The sequence below is a fragment of the Vicia villosa genome, linkage group LG5 (genome assembly GCF_029867415.1).
Source record: "Vicia villosa cultivar HV-30 ecotype Madison, WI linkage group LG5, Vvil1.0, whole genome shotgun sequence".
Lineage (NCBI taxonomy): Eukaryota > Viridiplantae > Streptophyta > Magnoliopsida > Fabales > Fabaceae > Vicia > Vicia villosa.
This window is the reverse complement of record NC_081184.1, coordinates 159,752,973-159,769,814: the sequence shown is the minus strand read 5'-3', so window position 1 is coordinate 159,769,814 and position 16,842 is coordinate 159,752,973. Positions and strand designations below refer to the sequence as shown.

The 16,842-nt window shown below is 31.3% G+C and overlaps 1 pseudogene; it reads left to right on the top strand.

Annotated features, from left to right (window-relative positions):
* The first annotated feature begins 10,052 nt into the window (after positions 1-10,052).
* On the top strand, positions 10,053-10,573 carry LOC131607977 (F-box protein GID2-like; annotated as a pseudogene).
* Positions 10,574-16,842: the final 6,269 nt, after the last annotated feature.

Below are 16,842 nucleotides of genomic sequence, written 5' to 3'. Positions count from 1 at the left end.
ACCTTAACCATGTTTTACACACACCACAAATTATTAAAAATTTGATTTTTGTGCGATAACTCATTACTGACAATAATGTTTCCTTTTTCCTTTGATCTATTTGGTTTCTCGATATTTGATTTTCATAAGGAGATTTTTCTCATGAGATGTAATAGCCTTGGCGATCTCTATCTGGTCACCTCTCACTCTTACTTTTTCGGTCTTTATTCCAATCTCTGGTACATTCATCTCGTTCATCCCAATTCTTTTATTTTGCAGCCTCTTCATAAAAATAAGTTCATTAGTAGTGAACATTTGAATACTAAGGCAATTTTTAATTCTTGTGTGTTTGACAAACATGTTAAGTTACCTTTTAAATTCGTCCAAAAATGTTACTTTAATGCCTTTTGATATTTTACACAGTGATTTATGGACATCACCGATTTTAAGCTCCTTTGGTCACACGTTTTATGTTTTATTCTTGGATGTTTATTCTGATTTTTTATGGACATTTCCTCTAAGCAACAAGTCTCAAGTTTTTGAATAGTTCACATCACTTTCTAGTCAAATTCAATCACATTTTTCTCAAACTGTTAAATATTTTCAATGTGATAATGGGCATGAATATGATAATTCACTATTTCATAAATATTGTGTTTATAATTGTTTATTTTTAGTTTATCTTGCCCTCACACTTCATCACAAAATGGTAAAGAAGAACGTAAAATATGCATCATTAACGATATGATTCACACTCTTCTAACTAATTCATCCGTCTCTTCCTCATTTTGGCATCATGCACTTCAAATGGCCACCTATATTCTTCATATCCTTCCCCAACATAATTTGTCCAATTACTCTTCTACCTAACTTTTGTATCATCATGATCCTTCCTACACACACCTTCGCGTCTTTGGTAGTCTTTGTTTTCCATTGTTTCCGTTGTTTCCATTCATTACCATTAATAAACTACAACCACGTTCGACCTCGTGTGTCTTCTTAGGGTATCCTACTAATCACAGAGGTTACAAATGTTTTGATTTGTCACACAGAAAGATCATCATTTCACGACATGTCATATTTGATGAGAGATATTTTCCCTTTGCCCACATGTCTTCCCCACCTCTCACCACATATGATTGCTTCACTAATAACTTTCGCCCATCTATTGTCCACCAATGGACAAATCCCACCTTGCAACCTCTTACCAATAACCATTCCATACTTGACTATCACTCTATATCATCCACCAGACCACATCATTCTTATCAAACCTCCTCGACCGCCAAAACATTTTCCTCCCCCTTCAGCGCTGCACCTGATACCACCCCATCATCTACATCACTTGCTTAGCCTGCACCACCCACTAGGACTATGGCCACCCATATCATGCGGGGTATCTACAAACCTAGAAAACTCTTTAACCTTTTTGTTACCATTGATGATATGACCATCTCACCTCTTCCAAAAACTCCAAAACTAGCCCTCTCTGACCCAAATTAAAAATCCACAATGCAGTTTGAATTTAGTGCTCTAATTAAGAATAACACGTGGGATCTTGTTCCACGATCTTGTGATGTTAACATTATTCAATGTATGTGGATTTTCTATCATAAAAAGAAATCTAATGGTTGTTTTGAGCGTTACAAAGCTCGTCATGTAGGTGATGGCAGGTCACAAATTGCAGGTGTAGATTGTGATGAGACATTCAGTTCTGTGGTCAAACCAGCAACTATTCGCACGGTTCTCACCATTGCTTTGTCCAAGTCATGGCTTATTCATCAACTAGATGTTCATAATGCATTTTTACATGGTGATCTTCATGAGACCGCCTATATATATATATATATATATATATATATATATATATATATATATATATATATATATATATATATATATATATATATATATATATATATATATATATATATATATATATATATATATATATATATACACACACACACACACATCAACCACTAGGTTTTTGTGATTCTCATCATCCAAATTATGTGTGCCGCTTGGAAAAATTACTCTATGATCTTAAGCAAGCGCCTCGTGCCTGGTTTGTCATTAAAAAAGGAGTACCAGCGCAGCTTGTGATCCTTTTGATTTAATTGTAAAATCTATTTGAGTTTAACGTTTTTAAATTTCTTTTAGCAAAATTAAAGCTTTACTTCCTTTCTATTTGAAAATAGGTGTTACAAATAACGCATGCAGCTACCCATTGTTAATTTTCCATGGAGTAGTTGCTTTCTTGTTTTTCACGTTTACAATCGTTTCCTTATTTGGTTCAGGAGAAATGCAAAGGACAAGATATGTCAACTTATTTTTGCTGAAACAAATAGTTGTTGAGGATTACAATCAAACCATATTATTACTATGCATTTGCTTACAAGAAACGAAGAATAAAAAGAAAGAAAGTGAAGCTCTTTAAAAATTGTGAATAACAAAGCTACACAGAGTGGTGATAATTGTGTGCAAAATTGTGGCTATTTTTTCTTCTTGATAAATAATGTCAAACATATTTTTCTATAATTTTCTGCTAATTGAGTACACTTATTTTTATCCATCTCTCATAGTTAAACAGACATTGAGAATATAAAAGGCTCAAACTCAAATATACAAAATCATGTTGATTGTGAGAATATATTTTTTTGAATTTGTTCATTTTATTTAAAACGATTTTGAAAATCGTCTATCCCATAATAAAATTTCCGATCCTCAATTTTATAAGTGGAAAATTTTCAATTAAGTGCACATATACATGTATCTTCTACTATCGCCTACACTCAAATATCTATTGGTTTGAATGAGATGATTTGTTCTAGAATTTGCATATTCCTTATTAAATGGAACTAACTTTATTGAATTTCTTACCACTAACATTAGAATGATATATTAACTTTCAAAAGTGAGTTTTACCCTTAATTAACTACCAAAGATTTAAAAAAAAAAAGAAGGCATTTATATGATTATATATAGTTTATAGTCGAGACAATGATGATGGTCTTTTAGGATTAAAAGTCCCTATTTTTCTGATTGATTTCTTTCCTATCAACAACCACTTTTCTTCTAAAGGTTATGTGTAGAACTAAAGTACAAATTTTATGTATTTTTAAGCTATTTTTGAGAATTTGGGAGAAAAGAGATGTGAGATATTGGATCGAACTCTAGTATGGCCGAAGGGTAGTTTCTTGGTTCGACAGGGTTAAGCATGAAGTCGAAGGTTGTTCACATGCTTGTGTCGAAGATGCTAGGGTTGTTAGCATGTTAAATTAGGTTTTAGTGTTTAAACCTTAATTTGTTAAGTTAGTTTGTTTATTAAGTTGACTTGTGTAATGGGCCTTGTGGAAAAAGCCCATTAGTTAGTATGTTAGGTTTTATTATAAATAGCATACTAGTCTCTCATCATTGCTAAGCTGCAAATCCTAATTTAGGGTGAGAGAGGTTATTTGTTATTCTTGTAAACTTGTAATCTTGTTTTAAGAGAAAGTAAAAGAATAGCAGTTATAACCAATATTTGTGTTTTTCTCTTCTTCCTTGTCCTTTATTCATCCCTTATTTTATACTTTGTTCTTGGCATTGAATTCACAACAAGAGAGGGGAAGACTTTGAAAAAAGAGAAAGGTTGAATGGAAAAATAGAAGAATTTAGACGAAGAGAGTTTTGAAGAGTTTGTTTCTATTTATAACACAAATCTCTCTAATTTGAAAGAACTCAAAATTTGTATGGAAGGAGAATTTGGGAGCGCTTGCATAAATTTTTCAAATATATTTTATATTTTATAAAATTTTGAAAATAAAAAATATAATAATAATAAACACTCTTTTATCATTCTATAGAAAATGATTCTTTCAAAAAATGTATAATTTTTATTTATATTTCTAAAGCTGAATTCTATCGAGCTTTGGATGCTGCAACATGTGAATTTTAATGGATACTTTCTTTTTTCAGTGACTTGCAAGTTAGTTGTCTAAAATCGCCAATTATATATTGTGGTAATGCGAGTGGTTTACAAATAGCTTCCAATCCAATTTTTCATGAAAAAACTAAACACATTGAAATATATTTTCACATGATTGAAAAAAAAATCCAAGCTAATGTAAAGAAGTTACTACCTGTGTCTTCTCAAAATCAAGTTGTTGATTTCTTCTCTAAATCTTTATTGTCAAAGTCTTTCTCATTTTTACTATTCAAATTGAACTTAATCAACATTTATCAAGGTTCAAATTGTGGGAGACTATTACCAAATATAGAAAACAATTAATTAATATTGCCAAACATAAAACACTACAAAAAAAACTTGTTTTTTTCCAAGGGGTAATTAAACCCCCTCACAATTCCAAAAGCCACCTCACAAAGGCTCTGTTTGGTAAGCCATGTTTTTGAGCTTATAGCTTATGTCTTATGTCTTATAAGCTCATATGATAATTTAGACCCGTTTGGTAACGGCCTTTTCATCACGAGCTTATAGCTTATTTTACTAGCTTATAGCTTATTTTCCAAACGCTATTTCAAATAGCGTTTTAGCTTATGTCTTATAGCTTATCATTTTTTCTTCCTTTTTTATCCTTATTATTTTAATTAAAATCCATTTTTAACCCTTATAATTTATTTTAATTTAACATAAAATAAATATATATTAAATATCTTTTATGTCATTTTACATTTATAAGTTAATTGAACCGCTAATTTTACCAAACACTTTAATTAGCATATAAGCTATCGGTCTCAACCATCCGCTATAACCTATAAGTCATCAGTCATCAGCCATCAGTCATAAGCTATAAGCTATCAGCTAGCTTATCAGTCAACCGCTATTTTTAGCAAACAGACCCAAAGTCAAATTTTGTGAGGGACCAACCCACCTCGTTATAGACGTCATCATAATTTTGTTGTCGGAGGATTAGCTCCTCATTAAGTTAATGGGGGATTAACTCATCACAAAATACCATAGTGCAGCAAATTAGTTAACAAGCACGTAAAGTCACGCAGTGAAGCAAGTAGTAGTCACCAAAACAACATATTGGTGATATCACATATTTTTCTAGGAGTTAAACCCCTTACAAATCAGTAAGACTTTATAGTAGTACTTAGCCCCTTGTAAATTGTAAAAAAATTATAATAATTACATTATAATAAAAATTAAGACAAATATTTATTTTAATTTTTATAATAATATAATTAATAGTATAGTAATATAATTACTAATATTCTTCACATTCTTTTTTAAATTATTACTGATTATTAAAGAAATTATTATAATATAATAGTAATTTAAACTAATTTATCCTTGTAAAATTTTTACTTACTAACTTATATTTTAAGAAATTAATAATTAAATATTTTTAAATGAGGAGGGTTATATTTACGAGGAAGTCATTATAACTTACTCACCATTAATTCTTTTCAATCTAATGGTTAACCATAATTAGGAATAGTTTTCTCTCTCCACATTTAATTATTTATTATTTTTAACCATCAGATTCAAAAGAATTAATGGTCAAGATGTGGAGTAAGTTATAATAACTTACTCATGGAGTAAATATAACCCTCATCTTTTTTAAATATATATTAATTTATTTAAAATAAATATTCTTACATAATCTCCACCATTCATTTTAAAATCTAATAGTTCAAATTCATTCTCACATTCTCAGATAAAGAAGTCATTCTCATATATATATACAAAAAAAACATAATATATACTATTTTAATTTTTTATAAATATATATTGTTTTTTTAGAAAAATAAAAATATTTTATTTTAAAATTTATATTTCTTCATTACTATATATATTTAGACAAAAAATATTATTTACATTATAATATATTAATATATTTAAAGCAAATAATTAATTAAAAGCACATTAACAATAATATCAACCACATTTTCACTACCAACCTACATTATTATGCATTTGTACAGAAAATTAATTTAAAAAATGAAAACAATTAATGGCTACCCCTCACAAACTTCATTTAAATAAAACGTCAAAACTTTTTAAAACTTTTTTTGTTTTCCCACCTCAAATGTTGTGAGGTGTCATACACTTGATTTTTTTTTTCTCTTTTGCGAAAGGTCTCCCCATGTAATTTATTTTTTATTTTTTCTGCTTTGTGAGAGATTAACCCCGACATTGTTATATAATTTGTGAGGTAGTTTATCCCATGCAAAATCCTCTGACTACAACACATATTTCTTGTAGTGGAAAGTTATTAGATGACAATTAATTAGTTAAAGAATTGGTTAGAGTTAATAACATGAAGTAATTGTGATTAGTCTAGCTAAAATGTAATTCTTTGTATATTTAGTGTACCTAATTCACATGTATAAATAGGTGGCTTGTGCCATAATCTATTCAAGAAAAATTATTTGATGCGTTCTTTCTTTCTTCCATTTTAAGAATGTTTGAGTTTGTTAACTCCTAATACTTTTTATTTTGTTTGAGGAGGCCGGAGGGCAGAGAGTTAATCAAATATTTTAGTAATCATACATCTCATTAACACTAATAAGAAGAAAAAGAAAGCAATGCCAATTTTTGGGTGATGGTTCTTAAACTATTTAAGCACTTTGTTGATATACTTGGTGAAGATGATTTTTCTTTGTACGTATATTTGCTTTTCTGCTTTTCACGTTTGTAACTTCTTAAAAAAAGAAGAATTTTCCTTATTTAGCAAAGCAGAAATTCAAGAGCAAGTTAGGGTAGGGCAGCCCACTTTTGCTGAAAACATATATAGTTGTTGAGATTACAAAGCAACACAAAGTGGTGATAATTGTGCGGAAAAATGTGGCTAGGTTTCCTTCATGATAAATAATACATCAAGAATTCATCTTAAAGGAACTTTGTACCTAAAGTTTATCTGTGCCCACACATATTCATGCCTTTTAAAATGACCACAGCTCCATCAAAATCAGAAGGTGATTACTTAGAATCTCTCAACAACATGAACGATTTTGCATCTAAAATGCCTAAAAAGGCTCCACTATATGTGGACCTAAGCATTAAGGAGAACGGTGTGTTGCAAAATGCAATCGCTTGTCTTTCACTTATCTCAATCTCTCCATGAAGTTTTAAGGCTATATGTTTGGGAGTTTGGAGGGAAAGAGATGAGAGAGTTTTGACAAATAGCTAGAAAGAGAATTGAGAGAAAAGAATAGAAAGATTTTAGTTTGGAGAATTTGATTTTTTTTATAACACAAAAAACTTTCTAATTTGAAGAAATTAAAAATTTGTATTAAAAACTAAAAAGGGTTTTAGAGGACTTAGATAAAATGTTGAAATATAATTTTTGTTGTTATAGTATTTCAAAAAATAAATACACATTAATAATAAATATTATTTTATCATTCTAAACATTTTTTTTTCAAAAAGTATTAAAAATTTCTCTATATTTAACAAAAAAAATCATTTTTCAAAATCCACCCTTTCCCTCTCCTCTAAACTCTCAAACATAGTCTAAATGTTTGTAAGCACACCTTATCCCCGCTAAGAAGCTCCATCATCATTCTTTCATCACTTGGTCGATGTTTGTGGTGGTCAACAAATTTAAAATTAATCGAAACACTTATATTATTATATCATATTTTTATTTGTATTTTTGTCTATATAATATCTATCCATAAAACGAGCAATAAAGAGTTGACATGAATCTAAAATAAAAAAATGGTTTATATAAGATACACTTTTGTCCATTTCTCGTAGTGAAAAGTTACATGTTAAAAACAACATCGGGTGATGTCCTATAATAATCTAAGGTAGAAAGAATGGTTTTAATAATGCTTAACTATGTATCTTTTATTCTCCATGTTGTTATGTTTATGGAAGGATTATCAATTCATATTCAAATTTAAGATTGATATAATCCATCCTTACAAAAAAAAAAAAAAACAATTTGGAAGGTGAAAATGTCACTCTATGTAAATCGTTTTCAGACTATATCTTCAATCAATTTGAGACTTGAATTTTTTTAAATATATTTTTTGACGCATAAATACCTCTTTTGAATTAGATGATGTGTAAATATAAATTGTGGGTGACATGAATTATCGATAGGTGAAACATGATTTTTTTTCCAATAGACTCCTTATTTCCAACACTAATGGATTTGGTGCACAAGTATCAATGGTGGGAAGCTTGAATTAATTCAATAGATTCTGATACCCTATTAAAATTAGAGTTTAGTTTTATACATTCTTACCAATCCGTATTGTAAAATGAGATCATCTCTATATATAAAATCTTTTTAAGTTGAATCTTAAACCGATGTATGACTTAAGTTTTTCCCAATAATTCAGCTTGATCATAATGGTTTAAGAGTTTTCCATTAGTTTATGGCAAGAAAATTATATTTGTTGATATGATATACAAATAATTAAAACCATTTTTGCCGATAAGTATACAAATATCTCCTAAAGATCCTAACTGGTCACCTTTAATAAATTATATCCTCTCTCTCTCACCCACTTCTGCTTAGAGAATCTCATGGCAATTCGCTCAATGCTTGTTAGTATGACCCCTACTACTACTACTTAAATCATTGAGATGGATCCACTTTCTCCAACCAAGCATGCCTTTAACTTTTTGTTGGTTTGGATGATATACTAAAACTATAGAATAATTAGTGTTTTATATGATTTGTTGTTCACGTGCCCTAATCTCTTTTTGTCTTCAATTTTGCCTTTACAGCAATCAATATTAACAAATGTAATGGCCATATATCTACGGAGATTTCTAATGGCGATCGCTTAAGCTATAGGTATAGATATTATTCCTACGGGTGATTATAGATATATAGGTGTTGGTACAACTCACGAGGTGAAATTTTTTTAGAATAAACGTTAAAAATAATTATTAATATTTAAATATAAATTATAATTATTCCTATTCTTTTAAAAGTTTGGTTCTCGTGGGCTATACCTTTGAAGAGAGCATGTAAATCCATGTATGACTAGTAGAATATCCGTGGAAACGCACGGATACTGGTTTGGGTTGGACCGAGTATACAAGATAGATATTAGGTTTAATTTTAAATTAAGAAATATTACATGTAAGATTAAAACATACCAATTTTAATGTGTAAAAGAAAAACTAAATTGTTGTTGAAAGACAATGATTTAATTAAATTAAAGAAATAATGTGACAAAAACAATTGATATTCCACATATAAAACGGATAAAAAATAAATTGGTTTAAATATTTTCTTCCGTATATAAAAATATTTTAATAAATAATATAATTATTTTAAAATGTCACAAAAATGCAAATAAAAAGTTGTTATACAAAAAATTAATATTATCTTTAATAGAAAAACATATTTTTAAAAGAAAAATAAAAAGGTTTTATCAAAATTATTTTACATCAATAATATATATTTTAACATAAATAATTAGAAACAAAATATTTTTATCGTATTTGGATTAATACGTTATTTTTACTTTTATTTTGTTTAATTGTAAAAAAATATAATAACACATGAGAACGCACGAATTTTGATATGGTTACCCGTGCGTTGACATGATACTGATGCGATACCTGTGTGTTCACACAGATTTTGCCTTGGTTACCTGTGCGTTCGTATGGTACTCGTGTGGTATGCACGCTTACATTAATTATAAAATAATTGAATAAATAATAGGGTTAATAGCTATTTACCCCCTGCCATATAGGGCCTTTACGGAGAAAAAAAAACCTGTAAAAAAAAGTCACATGGATTACCCCAACATTTACAAAAAGTCACTCTTAAAACCTTTGATAGGCCAAGTCACCAAAAATGCTGATGTGTTAATGTTTTTCTGATTTTTTCATTATTTTAAATTCCACATGTGTTTTGTCAGTTTTACTTGAACAATTTTACCCTTAAACAAAACCTATTCATAAAGGTCACCACTGTTAGGTGGAATCCCTAAATCAATTTCACCCACATGTGTCAATCCCTCTTTGTTCTATTCACGCCCCTTTCATACTCTCCTTCTCCATTCACCTATCTTCCATCTTTCTCGTTGCAGGAAAAACAAAATCCAAAAGGGTATCCGATTCCAATTTCAATTTCAATTCATCCCTTAAAATGAAATGTTCAATTTCATCAATAACAAGCGAGGGCAAAAAGATGAAAATGGTGAAGAATACGGAAATTGAGGAAGTTTCCGACAAGAATCGCGGGTTACCAAGTTTCGATGAGAAAATGTTGTTTGAGGTTCTGAAACACGTGGACGCAAAAACGTTAGCGTTGGCTGGCTGTGTGAACAAACAGTGGCACAAAATAGTACAAGATGAGAGACTTTGGGAGCTGATCTGTACGAAACAGTGGGCGAAAACTAGTTGGGTGAACAACAGTTGCAATACGTGGTTCTTGGTCTTGGTGGATTTTTTCGTCTTCATTCTCTTTATATTTTTCCTTTTTTAAAGCCTCAAACATCATCGTCATCTTCATCAACATCAACGTGTTCTTGGTCTTGGGGTCCAATACCAAAGGTGATTTGGTCGAAACCGTTACCTCGTTTAGGGAAAGATGAGGTTCATCTGTCTCTTTCTCTTCTCTCTATTCGTTATTACGAGAAAATGAATTTCAATCACAGAAATCTGTGAAATTTAAGAATTCAATACAACAATGGAAGAAGAAATGTGATGGGCACCCAACAATAGATTTAGGGAAACTGTGGAGTACGTGAGAAAGAGAAATTAATTTAGAGATTCCATCCAACAGTGGTGACCTTTATGAAAAGGTTTTTTTTTTAAGGGTAAAATTATCCAAGTAAAACTGACTAAACACATGTGGAATTTAAAAATAATGGAAAAATTTGAAAAACATTGACACATCAGCATTTTTGGTGACTTGGCCTGTCAAAAGTTTTAAGAGTGACTTTTTGCAAATGTTGGAGTAATCCATGTAAAATTTTTTTTACAAGGTTTTTTTTCCGTAAAGGTCCTATATGGCAGGGGTAAATAGCTACTAACCCTAAATAATAAACTTGTTCCCGTTAATATTAAATTTGTCAACAAACCTGTTTAATATAGAAAAATATAATAAACTACTTCATACTAGTTTAATATTGAAAAGTCTAATAAACTACTACATACCAACTTAATATTGAAAAGTCTAATAAACTACTACATACCAGCTTAATATAGAAAAATCTAATAAACTACTACATATCTACATACCAGTTTAAAATGTTCACATTCACATTCTTTAAATATAGCCAATACAATATTTGTATTGGCCTTTTATTTACCTATTATTTAAATGTCTTTGCATTATTACTTACACGAGTATAAAAGAAAGGAGAAAACAATCTAAATGAGAAAATAATTTGCCAACTGTGGCACTCAGTATGAAAAAAAGAGTTGGAAATTACACACTTAAGAGTACATAAACAATTATATAGCAAACACTACAACGCGCAAGGCTTTTAAAAGCGCTTTTTTTGGCCTTTAACAGCGCTTTAAAGCGCTGCCAAAGCCAGCGCTGGCATAGGCTACGAAAGCGCTTTTAAAAGCGCTCTGGTAGGCCCCCCCTATAAGAGCGCTTTTCTGGAAAAAGCGCTCTTGTAGGCCCCCCTTTAAGAGCGCTTTTCAGGAAAAAGCGCTCTGGTAGGCACCCCTATAAGAGCGCTTTTTTCAAAAGCGCTTTCGTATGTTGCGTTTTTTTTTTTATGCTTTTTATTATTTCTAAACCTGCACTTTTGGCAGCAATATTTTAGAACCTGTAATTTACTATTTTTTGGCAGTATTTTTTCATGAACCTATAATTTATCATTTCAAATCGATATATACCATTATAATCGATATCGATTATATACAAAAAAGTATTATATTATATACCATTAATGTAAATCAAAATACATATATACATATTTCTAAACCAAAACAACTAAACCAATTCACATATTTCTAAACCAAAACAACTAAATGGGAAACAACTTCCGAGTTCTTATGCAACCAATGTACGCTTCCTGTATTATCTGGAGCTATGTTGTATTGATGCTTTAGTGGAGAACCAGTAGTCACCTGAGCTATGTTGTATTGTGTCACAGAATATGAATCAAATAACTGTACCCCGAACGATCCTGCCACAGAAGACTTCGGGGTACATTACTTGATTCTTATTCTGTGGAACATAATCGGCAGGGGCACATTGTGTTCTATCCTTTACCAGTCCATCCACTGTTTGAAGCTCAACCTACAATAGAAAAACGTGATTATTTACACAACATTCACATTCTCAATATTTTCTCTATCAACCAAAAATTTCCTCATCTCCGAACAAAAGACAAAATAGTTAATAAAAATAGTGCTATACCAGAACAGAAACCAATTTATAAGAAATCAATTAACAACCACATGCACATAAAAATAGTTTTTGATAAAAGAACAAGTCAATTGAGCCAACAACCAAAAACCCTAAAAAAATCAGCCGTAGAGCCAACAACCAAAACCCCTAAAAAAAATTCTGTTCATCATCTTCGAAAAACCTCTCCAGAAACTGTAAATACATTGTTCATATTCATCCAACAACAATCACAATACACAGCCGCAAACACTAACCAAAACCCTAATTGTTCATCTTTCTCATACACGCAAACCATTCATCAGAAACAAAACCATTCACAAATCATCATCAAACATAACCAGACAAACATTCATCAAACCCAAACATTTGTTCATCACTTTCCTAATCAAACAAACCCTTCAGAAATTTGAGAGAGGAAGAGAGAATAAGAAATAAACTCAGAAAGGTCTCACCCGGTTTTGGTTTGTAGATTCAGAATCGAAACCGAACTCAGCAACAACACGAACCTCAACTCACCATAAACTCGTGTGTTTTGGATCTGAAAGGAAGAAGAACGGCGGAGGTTGCTAGGGTTTCGGAGAGAGGACGGCGGAGCAACGAAGGAAGAAGAAAGATCTGAAACAAAACGCGTGTGTTTGTAAAATATATAATTTTTTAAATGGGCTACCAGAGCGCTTTTCAAAAGCGCTTTAATAACACCCCCTACCAGAGCGCTTTTATCCCAAAAGCGCTTTCGTAGCACCCACCCTATAAGAGCGCTTTTAAAAGCGCTTTCATAACCCCCCTACCAGAGCGCTTTTTAAAAGCGCTCTCATACCCCCCCCCCCCCTACCAGAGCGCTTTTTAAAAGCGCTCTCATAACTCCCCCTACCAGAGCGCTTTTTTTGCATCATTTTTCCTTGTTTATTAATTTTGTTTTTAGCGAGCCCTACGAGAGCGCTTTTGCTAAAAGCGCTTTAGTAGCTGCGCTGCTACAGCTTAAATTTGGCGTAGTGAAAACACACATCACAAATGAGCCATCAACAAAATACATCAGTTGATGAAGTTCCTCAACTGAAGGGAAGTTGCATTCCACTTCATAGTCTCATCAAAACAATGCTTGTGTTTAGATTTAACCGCATGTAACTTGACTGAACTAACATCAACAACTTCTATTACAGACGATTTTTTTGCAGCATCTGCCTTCAGCCGGGTATGACTTTGCAATAAAATAGTTCCCATTTTGTTAAGTGATCTCAATATTAAGTATCAAGTTAAAAATGCAAGAGGTAAAATTAAGGTTCAGATTTACCTACAAACTTATAAAAGATCGGGGTAGTATTGCAGGAAATATTACCAATGGTTATTACTGTTGCGTTCGCTAGGTGAGCTAGGCTCCAAAGGAACAAAACCCTGCCACAAAAAATGGAACACATGATTGAATCATCAAACTTTCGTCATAGCCGACACTAATAGAACACAAATACATATGACTCAACTGCATCAACGCAAGGCAGACTAAATCAAGATAATAATTTAAACGCTACTGAAAAGGAATCAATGTTCCAGTTAGATTTACCTACAGGTGGTTACTGACACGGTTTTACCAAGATTCACAGTTTGAATAAATTCAACAAAAAGAAAGATGAATATTTGGAAACTGAAAATTGAAAAATTAAACTGACCTGGTTGTAGCCTGTAAACATACTCAATGCACAATAGATCTTCCCCTTTTTTCTTCACTAGATTTTTTTCCACTAGGTTTTTTCTAGTAAGGTTTTAACGAGACATATCTTAAACAGACATCCAAGGGGACTGTTATGAATAATGGATGGTTATCTCCCTATAATTTTATTTCTTATTTGTAATAATTTATATTGATTAGTAACGAGGTAGTTTCCTTATAAAGAATGTAGTACTTTTTTTTCACTAGAATTTTTCCCGCTAGGTTTTTTCTAGTAAGGTTTTAACGATGTATATTTTATATGGACGTCCGGGGGAGTGTTATAAATTGTATGATTATGGATGTCCATCAATTAAGAGATTTCATGTTTATTTTCCATTTATTACATATGTCCTATAAATATGACTCATACTATATCAGAATCTCTCACTCTCAGAATATGAATAATATAATAAACCATCTTCTTATATTTCTCTGTTCTATTATTTTATTCAGTTTCATAACAAATTTTATTTTATCGTTATCTCTACAGAGATAAAATAATTTGCATAAATGAATCATCAATTAGATTTCTAAATTGTCATTCTCTATCAAATTTACTCTTTAAACTATCGAAATATAATAAATAGTAAATAAACTATTATTAGTCTGTCAATTAGGATTGACAATAAAATCCATTAAGACAATATTCATATAATCCATCCAAAAATTGATTCATCCAATTCATCCATCAAATAAAATAATTTTTAATGGATTGGATCCAATCCATCCATCCATCTCATTTTAGAAATCCAATGAATTATATTTTAATTTTATTTTTTATTTACAAAAATTGACATAAATTTTTTTCTAGAACTTTATTTTATATTTTAAATTTGACAAAAAATATTTTTTTTGAAATTTTCTCATTGTTAATTAATTTTGATATAAAAGACACATGAAAAACCTCTCTCTATTTTCCTCTCCCTCCCTCCCTCGGTCTTTCTTATATTTAAATCACTTACATGTTAAGTTATTTAATTAATAAAAAACTATAGTTAATTAACCTATGTGGAATATCACCCAGAAACAAATGACGAAGAATATCCCTAATTTTCTCATAATTTAAGAAAAGTCTAAATTCCATTTTTATTTATAGTTTTGATATGTATTTATATTCTATTTCTTATTAGATCATGGAATCACATAATTATAATTAGAAATATTCATATTCTGCATATTGTATATTCATAAGAAAAAAATTGTCCGAACATCACACATGGAGCTCGAAGAATACTCTGAAGGCAAGAACAAATTCGGGTCGAACTTGAGTGAGTGATCCGCTGTCGCGCGCAGATCAAAACGAGTTAATTTTAAAACGTAGTACAGCGACAATGGCTCGAGTCGTATCGCAAGGATTCTTGATTTTTATTAACTATAAGCTAAATCGATTAAGGGGGGGTTGGTTTGGTCGAAAAAAAATGATTATCAAAAGTGATTATGAAAATAAGCTGTTTTGAAAAAGTGATTATGGAAGTAAGCCAATCTACTGAATCAGTTCCTACTATCATCGATTATCATAATTTTAATTCCCTAAGCGGATTGTCTATTCCTATTTGGATACAAACTCAATGGCAAGCGCGGTGAGGTTCGTGAGATGTATGATCCTATTGTCCGAATTAAGCAAACGGGATAAATTTCATGGATTAAGCAAACATGATTGATCAGGCACAAAAACGAATTAAGCAAACGATTCGTGTCTAGGTTAGGATCATACAATCAACCAAATTTAATCAATATATTTCATGTAATTGGATTAAGCAAACAAGAACACAAAATGTCATCGAAAAGGAATTAAACTAGAATTAACATTATAATAATCTCAAGTATTGGAACCTGAATTACAGTAGATTGACTCGAAAGGATTAGTTCGCCATGGATTCGTACAAGCTTTTAAAATTCGTGAAATGGAAGATGGATGGTACAGAAATTCGGCTGCCACCCTAAGGGGAAAGTGTACGACCCGTTTTACAATCCAACTGGGTCAAACATACGACCCAGGCCCAAAACTAATTGACCCGAAATTAACTAAAAATAATACAGCAGCTTGTACGAGTATTCTGGCCTTGTTGGAGTCCAAATTTGCTTCTGACCTCTGAACAAAAGTCGTAGATCTTTTTCTTAGCTTTCCAACGACTGGTAGAACGCTTTAATCCGATACTCCAAGCTCCAGTTATGAATTTATTCGTGCAGGCTGTTAATGCTGAAAATTAGATACGAAAATCAAATAACTATGAAAATAAATTAAAATATAAAAACATAATAAAATAGAGAAATAAACAAACCAAACCATGGAAATGTATAAGTACAAACGTAGAGGAATGTGCATCAAAATGCACTGATCAAATTCCCCCACACTTGAACTTTTGCACTCCGAGCAAAATGAAAAGAAAGCAGAAATACATCAACAGTTACTCATCCTAGGCTACAAATCTTCTTCAGGTAAGTTTGCATCGACAGGTACTAATCTTGCACACTAAGGACATCGTAAGAACACTAACTACAAATATGCAGACAAAAGGCTCCTAAATACACAAACCAATTCAAATCATATTATTATACCATAGCCTAACTTACTCATCCTTTTTGCTCTTTTTCATTCAGGCGCAATCACATTAAGCCCGTTATCTCCACACACTTATAGCAGGACAACCGGTTAGTGACTCTGATCCTTTTGCACAGGGTTCCGGTACTTGCGTGGCATAACCCTTTGCTTACTCAGATGTAGTTGCGGGGGATCGGACCGTAATCCTCCCTACCAAGTTCAGCACCAGAAACCGCTGAACCAACTAACAAAGAGTTTTGAAAACTTTTTTTTTTTTTAAAGATTACACAACCGTTGGGTTAAGTGACCGGGTGAGG